The sequence below is a fragment of the Triticum urartu genome, chromosome 1 (genome assembly GCF_003073215.2).
Source record: "Triticum urartu cultivar G1812 chromosome 1, Tu2.1, whole genome shotgun sequence".
Lineage (NCBI taxonomy): Eukaryota > Viridiplantae > Streptophyta > Magnoliopsida > Poales > Poaceae > Triticum > Triticum urartu.
Window position 1 is genome coordinate 556,583,017 of NC_053022.1, and position 15,512 is coordinate 556,598,528.

The 15,512-nt window shown below is 44.7% G+C and overlaps 1 pseudogene; it reads left to right on the forward strand.

Moving 5' to 3' along the window:
• Window positions 1-8,581: 8,581 nt before the first annotated feature.
• LOC125533423 lies at window positions 8,582-8,824 on the forward strand (annotated as a pseudogene).
• Window positions 8,825-15,512: the final 6,688 nt, after the last annotated feature.

The following is a 15,512-nucleotide window of genomic DNA, read 5'->3' on the forward strand; positions in this document are numbered from 1 at the left end:
TCATACGAATTTTTACTATTCTTGAATACCTAGCATATTAGGATTAGGCACATTACCATGCTATTTAAGACTCTCAAAATAATATAAGTGAAGCATGAGAGTTCATATATTTCTTCAAAATGAAACTACCATCGTGCTCTAAAAGATATAAGTGAAGCACTAGAGCAAACGACAAACTACTCTGAAAGATATAAGTGAAGATCAATGAGTAGTCGGATAATTATGCAACTATGTGAAGACTCTCCCATTTAAGAATTTCAGATCTTGGTATTTTATTCAAACAGCAAGCAAAGCTAAAGAAAACGACATTTCAAGGATAGCACACATCAAGTGAAGAAGCAAAAACTTAGGTTCAACTGATACTAACCGATAATTGTTGAAGAAGAAAGGTGGGATGCCTACCGGGGCATCCCCAAGTTTAGATGCTTGAGACTTCTTGGAATATTATCTTGGGGTGCCTTGAGCATCCCCAAGCTTGAGCTTTTGTGTCTCCTTAATTCCTCTCATATCATGGTTTCCTAAATCTCAAAAGCTTCCTCCACACCAAACTCAACAAGAACTCGTGAGATAGGTTAGTATAAACCAATGCAAAACCTTATCATTTTCTACTATAACAAATCACTAAAATTATTATTCAACATTGCATACTAAATGCCTCTGCATATTTAATACTCCTATCATTAAATAGAATCATTAAACAAGCAAACATATGCAAACAATGCAAACATAACAGCAATCTGCCAAAACAGTACAGTCTATAAAGAATGCAAGATTCATCATACTTCCCTTACTCCGAAAATTATAGAAGAAAATTCCCACTGTAGTAAATTTATCAGAGCTTATTATTAAAAAGGTTTCAACATTTTATCACATTCTGAATTTTCTTGGGAATTTTTTCAACAGCGGTAAACTTTCTGTTTTCAAACAGCAACATGCATACTTGCAAAATAAGCATGGCAAAAGCTATCCTTGAAACTTTTATTGAAACTAGAGATGCAAAACACTAATCTAAAAGACAGCAAGCAAGAACTAACAAAAGGAAATGACGCTCCAAGCAAAACACATATCATGTGGTGAATAAAAATATAGCTCCAAGTAAAATTACCGATGAACGAAGACGAAAGAGGGGATGCCACCCGGGGCATCCCCAAGCTTAGACGCTTGGTTATCCTTGAATATTACCTTGGGGTGCCTTGGGCATCCCCAAGATTAGGCTCTTGCCACTCCTTATTCCATAGTCCATCGAATCTTTACCCAAAGCTTGAAAACTTCACAACACAAAACTTAACAGAAAACTCGTGAGCTCCGTTAGAGAAAGAAAACATAACACCACTTCAAGGTACTGTAATGAACTCATTCTTTATTTATATTGGTGTTAAACCTACTTTATTCCAACTTCTCTATGGTTTATAAACTATTTTACTAGCCATAGATTCATCAAAATAAGCAAACAACACATAGAAAACAGAATCTGTCAAAAACAGAACAGTCTGTAGTAATCTGTAACTAACACAAAGTTCTGGAACTCCAAAAATTCTAAAATAAATTGGTGGACCTGAGGAATTTGTCTAGTAATCATTTGCAAAAAGAATCAACTAAATAGCGCTCTCCAGTAAAAAGTTGAAGCTATTCTCGTGAGCAAGTTTCTGTTTTTTTACAGCATGATCATAAAGACTTCACCCAAGTCTTCCCAAAGGTTCTACTTGGCACAAATACTAATTAAAACATAAAACCACATCTAAACAGAAACAAGATGGATTATTTATTCCTAAACAGAACCAAAAAGCAAGAAAACTAAAATAAAATTGGGTTGCCTCCCAACAAGCGTTATCGTTTAACGCCCCTAGCTAGGCATGATGATTTCAATGATGCACACATAAAAGATAAGAATTGAAACATAAAGAGAGCATCATGAAGAATATGACTAGCACATTTAAGTCTAACACACTTCATATGCATAGGGATTTTGTGAACAAACAACTTATGGGAACAATAATCAACTTGCATAGGAAGGTAAAACAAGCATAACTTTAAAATTTTAAGAACATAGAGAGGAAACTTGATATTATTGCAATTCCTACAAGCATATGTTCCTCCCTCGTAATAATTTTCAGTAGCATCATGAATGAATTAAACAATATAACCAGCACCTAAATCATTCTTTTCATGATCTACAAGCATAGAAAATGTACTGCTCTCCACATAAGCAAATTTCTTCTCATTCAGAATATTAGTGGGAGCAAACTCAACAAAATAACTATCATGCGATTGAAAATTAAGATCAAGATGACAAGTTTCATGGTTATCATTATTCTTTATAGCATACGTGTCATCACAATAATCATCATAGATAGGACACATGCTTTCATCATAATAAATTTGCTCATCAAAGCTTGGGGGACAAAAAAATATTATCTTCATCAAACATAGCTTCCCCAAGCTTGTGGCTTTGCATATCATTAGCATCATGGATATTCAAGGAATTCATACTAACAACATTGCAATCATGCTCATCATTCAAATATTTAGTGCCAAACATTTTAGAGATTTCTTCTTCTAGCACTTGAGCACAATTATCATTTCCATCATACTCACGAAAGATATTAAAAAGATGAAGCGTATGAGACAAACTCAATTCCATTTTTTGGTAGTTTTTTTATAAACTAAACTAGTGCTAAAACAAGAAACAAAGAGATTTGATTGCAAGATCTAAAGATATACCTTCAATCACTAACCTCCCCGACAACGGCGCTAGAAAAGAGCTTGATGTCTACTACACAAAATTCTTCTTGTAGACGTTGTTGGGCCTCCAAGTGCAGAGGTTTGTAGGACAGTAGCAAATTTCCCTCAAGTGGATGACCTAAGGTTTATCAATCCGTGGGAGGCGTAGGATCCAAGTCTATCCGGTAGGTTTCCTTCCAAAAATAACTTCTCTAGTTGATTTCGTTCCGTTTCGACTCCGTTTGATAATCCTTTTCTTCGAAACACTGAAATAGGCATAAAACAGCAAATCTGGGCTAGGCCTCCGGTTAATAGGTTAGCCCCAAAAGTAATATAAAAGTGGATAATAAAGCCCAATATTGCCTAAAACAGTAGATAATATAGCATGGAGCAATAAAAAATTATAGATACATTGGAGACGTATCACACGCCGTCAAGATCCATCGCCATTAGTGTGTAGGATGAAGCACTGCTTCACCAAAGAATCCGTCCTCTGGTCCCTCGATCACGTGTGTACCTCCAAGAATGACGCCCCCAAGGGAGGAACGACACCAGAGCGCCGCCGTCATCCGATCATCCGATCTAGGGTTTCCCCCAGAGGTAGCAAAGAGTGGCCTTGAACTTCTCCACAGCGATGCCTTCAAGAAGGGAACGACGCAGATAGCGCCGCCACCGTTGGCCTTAGCAGACGCCAAAGGCAAGTTTTCACCCGGATCAGTTCGAAGGGACCCAACTCTCGTGCACGGGCCGCCGTCACCACCAGCACCACCAGGCAGAACCCTGGAGCACAGGCAGATCAGCGAGCCGCCGGCACCACCGCATCCAGATCGCCGGCCACGCCGGGCCGCCGCCATCCCCCGCGCCGTCCGGGTCACAGACGGAGCCGCCGACCGCGCACAGGGACCACCACCGCCTGCACATGCCGGAGCGCCGCCGAGAGCCCAGCGCCCGCCACCGCTTGCCAAGGGCCGCTGCCGCGCGCCCTGAGCGGACTCCCACGCACACCAGGGGAAACCGTGAGCGTGAGCCTTGCCGTCGCCCCCAAGCCCTCGCCGGCGCGCCCCGCCTCCAGCGCGCCACCAACCACCGGCGCGATCCGCCCACGCCAGATCCAGCGATCCGTGGGAGAAGAGATCCCGCCGCCGCCGCCGCCGACCGGGCTTTGCCCGGCGGCGGCGAGGAGGAGAGTCGGGGGAGGGACGAGGACGCGGTGGCGCTAGGGTTCCACCCGGTCGCCGCGCAGGGGCGACACAGGAGGAGTCGGGAGTCGGGTCACGCGTGAAGTTCGTAAAGGTCTCGGAATCTTGATGTAATTTTTATTATGTTTGAGGTGCTTTGCACTTCCAGTGAACTTGGATAATAAATCTGAATCATTTTTGCGAAAAAAAAAGTCTGGTATAAGTTTAGGCTAGAATTGATCTTTGCAAATCTTGGCTCATGAGTCATCAAAGTCAATTGCTAGCTGACTTTATGTAGCAGCGTAAGAAATAAAGTTTAAGGACATTTTTATACATTGATTAAACAGATGAATCACACATATTCAGTGAATGATTCGGTGTCTTCCAGGATAATACAAAACACAAATGAAAACAAGTCACAAACTGGGAAATAAAGCAAGTTTGTAGAACTAGCAAATGATACTGAAACTGAAGTACGCAGGGCAGATTGAACTCAAAATTGAATAATAACTTGAGCAATCCAAGCAGCCCGGGCTCCTCATCCTGATCAAGGTCATCTTCCCAACGTTCCAATTCAATCCTACACCTCCTTATACATCGATCGATCCCTGAAAGCAGTCACCAAATGCACGAAGTCTATTTTGGTATTTCCATACAACCAGAGAAAAAAATCGATGTATTATAGTAGAACAACTGCCGATATTCTCATCAATCAGTGAAAGGAAAATTTCGATCTTAACCAGTTCCAAACTGCTATTACAAAAGTAACCGGTCAGAAAGTTTCAACAACAAAAAATGATTCTAAATACCAACAATTCCGAGTGCTGACTCTATTCTAATTTCTACTAGTCCCAAAAATAATATTCCCTCCGTCCCACAATGTAAGACTTTTTTTTACACTGCACTAGTGTCAGAAAACGTCTTACGTTATGGGACGGCGGGAGTAGTTTGGTTCTGGTTCATTTATACACCAATAGAATACATGCATTGCGTTGATAATGAAATCACTTATTAATTTAAAACCCTTGATAATGAAATCACTTATTAATTTAAAACCCTTACAACAATAGGCAAAATTTTGTACTTCTTTGACTTGGCCTAGCATAGTTCTGAACATGTATGTCTTGTACTCCCTCCGTAAACAAATATAAGAGTGTTTAGATCACTAGTGATCTAAACACTCTTATATTTGTTTACGGAGGGAGTATCAAATATCACTTTTGCAGGTCCATCGTGGGTCACTAATGGCGCATCCGCATGTGCTTAGGTTCTGCAATGCTGCTGGTCTCCCATATTGACAAGGCGTTGATTCATCTGGCATGGGAAAGGAGCTAATTAACGGTTGCCAAATCGAGCAACAGCAGGTATGCAATAACAAGCAGCATTGTCTACAAATAAATATTTGATGGGAAGAAAGGACACTGCAGAAAAAGTAGGCACTACAACAAAACCGGCTTGCAAACTGATCCATACTTTAGTATTTTCTGAAATCATGAATAAATGGTATGTAATGGTGCTGCTGTTACGGTATTATTACCTACAGGCTTTCAGGTTTCCGCACATGTAGCAGGATCAAATAGTGTAACTGAACCTCCCTGAACGAACCTACTACCTAAACCTTATCTTGATCAAGCAATGAAGCTATATTTAACAAGAATTCAATTCTACATGCAGAAACATATTACTATAGTTATCATAAACTTGAGTTCTATTGCACATTGCACAGTAGCAGATAAAGTTTTTTTTTATTAATTCCAGACTAGCAAAATCTCCCGTGTTGCTACAAAACCACAAAAAAGACGCTTGCGAGCGGTAAGATATCGAATTTTTTCAAATTACTCACTTACATCCTTACCCTATTCTGTCCAAGAGATTCACTTCAAAATTCAAATTCAGCCAGGCAGTTTGGTAACAGCAATCACCTCAGGGTCAAATTAATTAGTAAAAATACCAACGGAACAAACAGCTTGTTTGAAAAGGTCGACGAACACAATTATATATGTGACATGCAAACTAATACCTGCGAAAGCGAAAAAAAATTAGAATGGAAAGGGAAGAAAAGGCCCCACAGAGGAAACTAGCTCAGTAACCAAGCCAACAATAGCAAGAGCCAATATGAAGTAATTAAAACACAATGTGCAAGAAATAAACATGTGGGATGTAAATTAATACCTGTGAAATCAGCTGAGAACATGTTTGAGAACTGACAGGGAGAAAGGACTGCAGAAGACGACACCTGTGCCTGACCATGTCTGCATCTTTGCCGGAGAGGTCTTCCTCTCCTTGAATATATGGAGAAACCGAAACTATTGCCTCTTTGATGATATCAATAACAACCACCGAAAGCTTGTCAACGTTGTCCCTCGGCTCACACACGATGAAGTGTATGAGATCGGGTTCGTCCCTATTCACAAGAGGGAACATGGGCACACAGTTGTACGGTAGAAGACGCTTATGGGCGGCTAGGCGGCGAAATGTTTGAGACGTAATCACCGCCTCCTTGTGCCAAACATTATCTTCTGATGATGCACGGGCATGGCAGGTGATGGTGAAACTAGAATAAGGATCAAGCGGCCCAAAAAAGGTACCATCGTCACGGGCAACGTCGACAAACTTGAGGAGGTCGCCCTCTTTCCCCGCGACGCACAGACTGCGGCACATCTCATGTGTCTCTCCGCTTGGTGAGGAATCCCAAGGACGATTGTTGATAGGCAGTCTGCTGTAATAGATGATTCTACGTGGTCTTGTTTCTAGTGCATCATGACATGGCTTGTAGGACAGGATACCTCCTTGGTGGTAATCAACCCAGATCACGCGGTCGTTGGATACGATGGTGGCATCGGTCGACCAACGGGTCAGGTCGGTGAACTCCTCCTTTGTATGCTGGATCGGCAGCGTCAGAATCTCCCACTTGCCCTCGGCAACATTATCGTGAGAGCCATCGGTAGTGCACAGAGGGGAGCGGAAGACGCATAGTTCTGCTCCCATAACACTGTTCCTTGCCGAAACACAGAACTTGGCCAGCTGCAGCACTGTGAAGTCATCCCTGCCGCAATATATTCCGATGGTGTCACGATTGAACCAGCGATCCATTGTTGTATCCTCACCGCACAGTTTCAGCACAATGGGCTCGGTGCATGCCGGGAGCCGCTTGAGCCGAGAACGAGATTCACCGGCCCCTAGAGCGGCATGGAACACGAAGTAGTCCTGCCGGTAAGGGTCACTGTCGTCGAGGCTCAGCTCGGAGGTGAGGCTGAGCAGGAGGAGGTCCCGGTGGGCGGACAGGAGTTCGGTCCCCATATCCGAGCCGTCGTAGCAGCGTGGACCGCGCGGCCACTGCACGTAGAGGCGGGAGAAGGCCGGAGGGGCGGCGGGGAGCAAGGCGACGGCGAAGGGGTCGCCCAGGGAGGTGACGGAGTTGGCCCTCAACGGCGCGGCCGCTTCGTCCGGGAAGGCGGAGGAGCCGCTGCCGTCCTCGTCGTCGTCGTCGTCCCTGCGGAACACGAAGCGCTCCAGCATCATCCACGAGGCCTCCACGGCCGGACGATCTGAGGTCAACATAGTGGTGGACATGTTAAGCATCGGCCATAACGAAGAGGTGCTGCCGTACTGAGCCGTGGCCATGGATCGGCGAAGACGAAACGAACTTTCGGGGGATTATATTAGGGTTTGAGCGGTCGCGGCGCACAAGGGAAAAGGGGATCGCGTCGTGCCTTATATGAGAAGAGGTCTTGAGACGGACTGGAACACTTTCCGTATCTTCTCCTACCACCGCCTCGCGCGGTTCGGCATCTACTCCACGGCGGCCTCAACTTCCCGGGCCGCGCGGCAGCCTGATGCCATGCGACCAGTCCGACAGCCAGCGCCGCTGGTGCCGCTGCACTTTACGCGACCATGGCGCTCAGCCGCGCGCGGGAGGGCCAAAATCATCATCACGCCCTTATAGGCTGCTCAACGAACCGCTGCTCCTGCTGTCTGCGCGCGGTCTTGTACCGGAGTGATGAGTCTGAGGCGAGGGAAATCCGGTGGAGGTCCCGCCGCCGCTGCGGCTAGCGGATGAGTGATGCGACACTGCTATTTATCCTTTCCAAGACAAACGTAGAGGATCGTATGCCCTCTTTGGTTCATAAGTCCTAAGACTTTTTTTAGTCCCAACTTATAAGTCCCAAGTCTCTAGAAAGTCCCTACCTGTTTGGTTTTTGGGACTTATAAGTCTCTATAAGACTATATTACAACTATAAGTCCCTATAAGTCTCTCCTCGAGAGTTTTATTTCATAAGTCTCAAATGTCCACTTTAAGTTCTTATAAGTCCCTCCTGTTTGGTTTAGATGGGACTTATAGGGACTTATTTAAGTCACTAAACCAATAAGTCCCTGAAAACAAACACCCTCATATTTCTCGGCCGCGAGAACCACCCCAGAAAGGCCTTTTTTTTAAACACCCCAGAAAAGCTCTGTGTTTTGTGTTCCGTGCACAGGCCGTATTGGCGTATTACCGGGCCTCTAAGCATTATGGGCTTTGAGGCTTTTTATCTTATTGCTGGGTTTATGCACCCAAATGTTAATGAAGCTAATTAGACAGAAAACCATCCGATTAGATTAATTAGTCCCACACCGCTTGCACTGCTCAGCGGAGTTGGTCGGACGGGTATAAGAGCAGGGGGAAGGCTTGGACTTAAATCATACCTTTCTCGGTCTTTTGGCTAAGATCAAATGTAGTATCTGTTTTTATCAGTTTAATATCAGATATGTGGACTGTATGTCCTCGTGTGTTCTTGGGTGTTGTACTACCACCCGGGTGTGATGCACCCCAACCAAATCTAATTAATATTTTTATGTGATTTTATCAAGCCTAACCATGGCTTAAAATCTGTATAACAGTATTTGACTACGTTTCCAACTCAGGTGGTAAAGGAAAATGGCTTGTGGTTGCAATTTGTGTCCAAAATATCCATCTTTTGTGATTGTCGACGTGAAGATGTATGTGGCTAGTACAAACTTCCTTTTGTATCACAACTAAAATGAGCCGAAAGCTAGCTCACAAAAATTTGAATCAACATGTAGGTATGTTTCCAGTGATGCATATAATGAGGATGAAAATTATAATGATTTGTTATCTTTATGTTTTGGAATTAGAAGTTAATTCCCTTCTAATAGGCGGACATGAAATTGCCACAATTTAGGTAATCACGCTGACATCAGAAGCGAGATCTTCTAGGACTTTTTATGTGCCTCGAGATTGAGCCGAGTATGAAACTCATTTGCATAGAATTAAGATCACTCATTGGAAGACTGTCGTGAATGCCTTCACTCTCTGTGTTCATCGTCCTCTGGGTGCCAGAGATCGATGGACTCCGGGGGAGACACAATTTTTCCCGATGAGAAATCTTGATTCGTGGTGATCGGTAGTAACCCATGGTGTGTTCCTTGAAGTTGGGTATAAGTTTAGGAAGAGTTGATCTTTGCAATAATCTCGGCTCTTGAGTCCTCAAAGTCAATTGCTAGGTGAATGTATACAACGGCGTAAGAAATAAAGGAAAAAATTGAGTGCATAGACATAACATTCGTTTCATCTTGCAATTAGAGGAAAAATTATACTGGAAAATCTAGTTGGTTCAAATTGTTTTTGTCAATTGCGGTCCCAATTTCTATTGTCAAAAAACAATTATTCCATTACTAAAAGAAAAGAGTAATCAAATTTAGGAAAATAAAGGACATGAAAAAAGAACACTACACGTAGTAGGCGGATGATAGTTCTACGACAAGCCCAAAGAAGCTCCCCACATAAAATTCAAGGTAAAGGCAAAAGGCCATATGACAGAAAACAACAACATGATTGAAAGATCTTCAAAGAGATGACTAGTCGTCGCATTGCCAACTAGTTTAGCCACCCTCCGAACAAGTTAGGCATGAAGTTTGCTATTTTTTAGACAAAGAAGAAGAAGAAGACCAACCTCGGTGCAAAGCATATGTTCCATGCACATTTTGCTACGGAGCACATATAGAAACATACGTTCCCTCAATCTTTCTAGGTCCACAAATTGACAAAGGTCATCTCCTTTCGGCGAGCGGCGATGGCGCAGTGGTGCAGCAGCTAGCGGCGATGGCGACACAAGCAGCTTTAGGTAGGAGAGAGGGTGGCTGAAATATGGGCCCCACAGTGTTGGTGAAGGTATTGGGGCAAAGGTAACTACCTTTGTATATTGTGTTTTTTGGGTAAACTCACTTTGTATATTGTTGGAGTTGGGGTGATTTATTGGCAATGCCGAAATGAAAAAAAAAATGCACCTGATTTTTTTGGCCCAATTATCTCAATACTGGAAAATGATAGAGTATTAGGGATCAGTTGGAGATGCTCTTACGAGGAAAATAGAAAGAATGGCATTCTCTTTTTCTCAGCGATAGTGCCTAAGGCTTCATATTAAAATTGAACTAGTATTACAAAAAAAACTCGCATTATAAAATTTGCATCCCAATCATCTCTTACATGTCGATGACCTGCCAATTGCTGTTGTAAGTGGAGTTCCATGCCGATTTCGGAATAAAGAGAGTTTTCTCAACAGATGTAGTTGGGATTTGGGAGGTCATCGAACTCTGCCAACAGACGTCATCACTCCTGATCCAGGACCAATGACCCAAATAAAGAAAACAATGCTGGACCAAATGACGAAGGACACCAAAACTCCATAGATGTCGATGCCCTGTTCCTGGAGACACAACCTCAAAAGCTTTCCCATGGAGTCGCAGAAAACATCAAGGACTTGCCATGTAAGATGTGGAGCTGGAGTACCAAAAGTACAACACACGACACAGCCACCTCCCAAAGCAACGATAGCAGCGACCAAACTCTTAGGGCCTCTATGATTCGTAGGATTTTAAAAAAGTAGGAATAGGAAAAGCATATGGCTGGAGTGGCATGCCCACTTGATCCTATATAATTAGTATGAGTGTTTGATGCCACAGGAAAAATAAAGGAATTGTAAAAAGAGATTGGACTGGATGTTAGATATCCTATGAAATGTAGTACAAATGTGCGAATAGGCGAAAGCGTCTTACCCATCGTGGGGGCGCTGTTGCGTGTTATAAAAGCCAGGGGCGCACCTCCCTGGATAGCGCATACAGCAGTTGAGATTACAAGCTTGAGAAGAAAGAAAGAGGTAGAGATAAGGACTCTAGTTAAGATAAATGTCCTTCCTAACTACCTAGCATATATGCGCAAGTAATGCAATCTCCTGCCACGCTACAACACGTATACAATTGTGTTTAACACCCTCCCTTAATCACAACTTTATCAAGTTGAGATTATGCTTAAAATCTTCAAAGCTTCGTGTGGGAAGAGGCTTTGTGAATCCATCTGCTATCTGATCCTTGGAATGCACAAACCGTATGTCAAGTTTCTTCGGAGCCACTCATTCTCTAACAAAGTGAAAATCAATTTCAATGTGTTTAGTCCTGGCATGAAAAACTGGATTGGCAGATAGGTATGTGGCACCCAGATTGTCACACGATAAACATGGAGCTTGAGTAATTTTTACACCAAGTTCCTTCAGCAGTGATTGCACCCATATGATCTCAGCTGTTGCATTTGCCAATGCTTTGTATTCTGCCTCTGTACTGGATCGAGAGATAGTTGCCTGTTTTCTTGCACGCCATGAAATTAAATTTGGACCAAAAAATACTGCAAAGCCACCAGTTGACCGCCTGTCATCCAAGCAGCCTGCCCAGTCTGAATCTGAGAAAGCACTCAAAAGTGTAGATGATGACTTACTAAAATTCAGACCAATATTGAGAGTATTCTTGACATATCGAACTATACGCTTTGCAGCAGTCCAGTGAACTGTGGTGGGTGCATGAAGAAACTGACAGACCTTATTAGCAGCAAAGGAGATATCAGGCCGTGTAAGTGTCAAATATTGAAGCGCACCTACCAGACTCATGTATCTTGTGCTGTCATCTTGACCCAAAGGCTGCCCTTCTGTAAGGGACAATTTTTCTGAACTTGATAATGGAGTAGGTGAGGGTTTACACCCTTGCAAACCAGCCTTTTTTACCAAATCTGTTGCATACTTTTCCTGAGAGAGATGAAGACCATTATCATGTTTCTTCACTTCTATCCCTAGGAAATAATGCAAGTCTCCAAGGTCCTTGAGAGCAAATTTTGCACTTAGATCCTTCAATAAGCCTGTGATAGCCTCATCAGATGAACTTGTGACAATAATATCATCAACATATATGAGAACAAATATATGAGTGTTGCATTTGTTGTAAATGAACAAAGATGTATTAGACTTTGAAGGGATGAAACCAAGTGCTTGCATTTTGTGACTTAACCGTGAGTACCATGCCCGAGGAGCCTGCTTCAATCCATGCAAGGCTTTGTCAAGTTTACATACATGAGAAGGTGCATTCTTGTTTTCAAACCCAGGAGGTTGTTTCATGTACACTTCCTCTTTCAGAACACCATGCAAAAACGCGTTCTGAACGTCTAGCTGTCTAAGACTCCATCCCCTGGAAACAGCCATGGATAACACAAGACAGATAGTGGCAGCTTTTACAACTGGACTAAAAGTATCCTCATAGTCAATGCCATACCGTTGTTTAAAACCTTTTGCTACAAGTCTTGCTTTGTAACGATCAATAGTGCCATCAGATTTTCTCTTAATCCTAAAAACCCACTTGCAGTAATAAGGTTTTTACCTTGCCGTGGAGGAACCAAGTGCCATGTGTTGTTCCTCTTTAAGGCCATGTACTCTTCTTTCAATGCTTGTTTCCAATTTTCATCACCAAGGGCTTCCTCAAGTGAATACGGCTCGCCTGGCTCACCTGTAGAGCAGATCATGCCAAATTTTGTCATACGTTTGTAATTTACTGGTTGTATTACCCCCTGTTGGAGACGAGTACGTCGTGACGTGGTTGGCTCCGGCGCAGAAGATCCCGTGGGAGCTGCAGCTTCGGATCCCGGAGTGGATTCGGTAGGATCCACAGCAGCCACACCAGAAACAGAGACCGGATCCTCTGTGCGCGGAGACGAGGCAGCGACATGGGGCGGAGTCACACGCGCCACAGAAGATCCCGGCGGACAGGGCTCGTCCCGCAGCAATGATGACGCTGGTCCCCCGCGTGCGCCAGGTGTGGAGCCCGTTGGGCCCGGGCCAGTTGGCCGACGCAGATCCCGCCGCTTGTAGCAGACAGGCTGAGGCGGAAAGCGACCGCCCGTGGGGCCTGGTGAGTGTGGGCCGGCGCCTCCAGCCGCTGGCTGCCGCGTGGTGCAGGCGGGTCCGCCTGCTGACGTGCGGTCGGGCGCAGAGGGAGAAGCGAAGGGCTCGGGCGCGGAATCTGAGGGAGATCCGCCTGACCGAGCTGCGGGCGACGACCCCGAAGCGGATCCGGCTGGCAGGTCTGCCGCGCCTGAATGCGGCGATCCCGAGGGAGATTTGCTCCCCAAGTCCTGGCACATGAAATATGGCCCTGTTGGACGATTTTCTTCATTATTTTCGACTCCGTTTTCTTCAGCGTAGCTTCCTGTGTCATCACACAACTCATGCAACGTGGTAAGAGGGTTAGTCACATTAGTATCATCAGAGTTATACTCCCCATTAGCAAAGCCGGTTAGATTGGGAGGCAAAAGAAGAATTTCTTTCCGAAGTAAAGCGCCGGCGTTTGGGTGTAACTCAGCGAAAGGAAACTTGGTTTCATCGAATACAACATCACGGGATATGTAAACTCGACCAGTAGAGACATCTAGACATTTGACCCCCTTGTGTTGAGAACTATACCCGAGAAAGACACATTGTTTTGAGCGAAACATGAGCTTGCGAGAGTTGTACGGTTGAAGATTAGGCCAACAGGCACACCCAAAAACACGAAGTGATGTGTAGTCGGGTTTGACATGAAGGAGTCGTTTGGTGGGTGTGTGGTTGTTGATAACTCGACTAGGAAGCATGTTGATAATGTGAACGGCCGTGAGAAACGCTTCGTCCCAAAATTTAAGGGGCATAGAAGCGCCGGCAAGAAGAGCTAGACCAACCTCCACTATGTGCCTATGTTTGCGTTCGGCCGATCCGTTTTATTGGTGAGCGTGAGGGCATGACACATGATGGGATATGCCAAGAGTTTGAAAGAAGGAGTTGAGCTTCTCATACCCCCCCCCCCCCCAGTCGGATTGGACAGCAAGAATTTTGCTGTCAAACTTGCGTTCTACAAGTGCTTGAAAATTTTTGAACACTTGAAAAACATCGGATCTTTTCTTGAGAAGGTAAATCCAAGAAAATTTGCTATAGTCATCAATAAAGCTAACATAGTATGTGTGTCGACCAACCGAGGTAGGGGCAGGACCCAAACATCAGAGAATATCAATTGCAAAGGTTGAGTGGAAACACTAGTAGATATAGGGTAAGGTAATTGATGACATTTTGCTCTTTGGCAAGAATCACGAATAGTTTCAATATTCCGCTCACCAACAAATGGGAGCTTATTTTTCCTAAGCAAACGTTCAACCAAAGAAAAAGATGCATGTCCTAAACGATCGTGCCATCGTGTGGACGAAAGCTTGATAGCACCACAAAGCTTGTTTATTTGATCTTCTAAACTCTGTAATCAACGGGTAAAGCCCTCGAACACATCTACCTCGATAGAGAATTTTCCTCGTGGCCTGATCCTTGATCAAAAAGAAGAAATGATGGAATTCAGTGAATACATGATTATCAATGGTAATGCGATGAACGGAGAGAAGATTTTTGTTGGCACTAGGAACATGCAAAAATTTTCTAAGGTGAATCTTGCGAGAAGGGGTACGTATAACCGAATGACCTATGTGACTTATCCTCATACCTGCACCACTTGCCGTGTGAATTTGGTCTTTGCCATGATATTTCTCACGAAGAGTCACCTTCTCAAGTTCTCCCGTGAGGTGGTTGGCAGTGCCGCTGTCAAGATACCAATTAGTATCAACGCCATATGACCCATCAGCAGCGGTAGCTATCTTGTCATCTTCTTCAGAGGAGGCATCGTCTTCATCGAAACGATACCAGCAGTACTTGGCCGTGTGGCCAGGCTTGCCGCAGATCTGGCAACGAACGGCATCAGGACGTGATCTGCCCGAGCCACCACCGCTGCCACCCCCGCCGCGACGGCCCCTATTGTTGGTGAAGTTGGGACGTCCGCCGCGAGAGGAGTTGCTGGAGCCGCCGCCACCTTGCTTGCCCTTGTGTCGAGGAGGACCGCGAGAGCGCGAGGAGTACCCGCCGCGCCCGCGAGTGGCGGCGTTGGCCGAAGACTTGAAGCCGCCGCCGGTGCTGTGGAACTGTGCCACACGCTGATCAAAGTTGCTCAGCATGGAGTACAGCTCGTCGATGGAGACCGGCGTGACACGGGCGTCGAGGGCGGAGACGAGGGGCTGGTAGTCCATATCCAGCCCATGCAGCAGGTAGGAGATGAGCTCATCATCCTGGATGGGCTTGCCGGCCGCGACGAGTTCATCGGCAAGGCCACGCATATGAGCGTAGTATGCAGCAACCGATTGGGTGCCCTTCTGTGCATTGATCAAGGTAGTGCGAATATTATTTACACGGCTCAAAGATTGAGAAGAAAACATGCCTGCAAGCGCCACCCAGA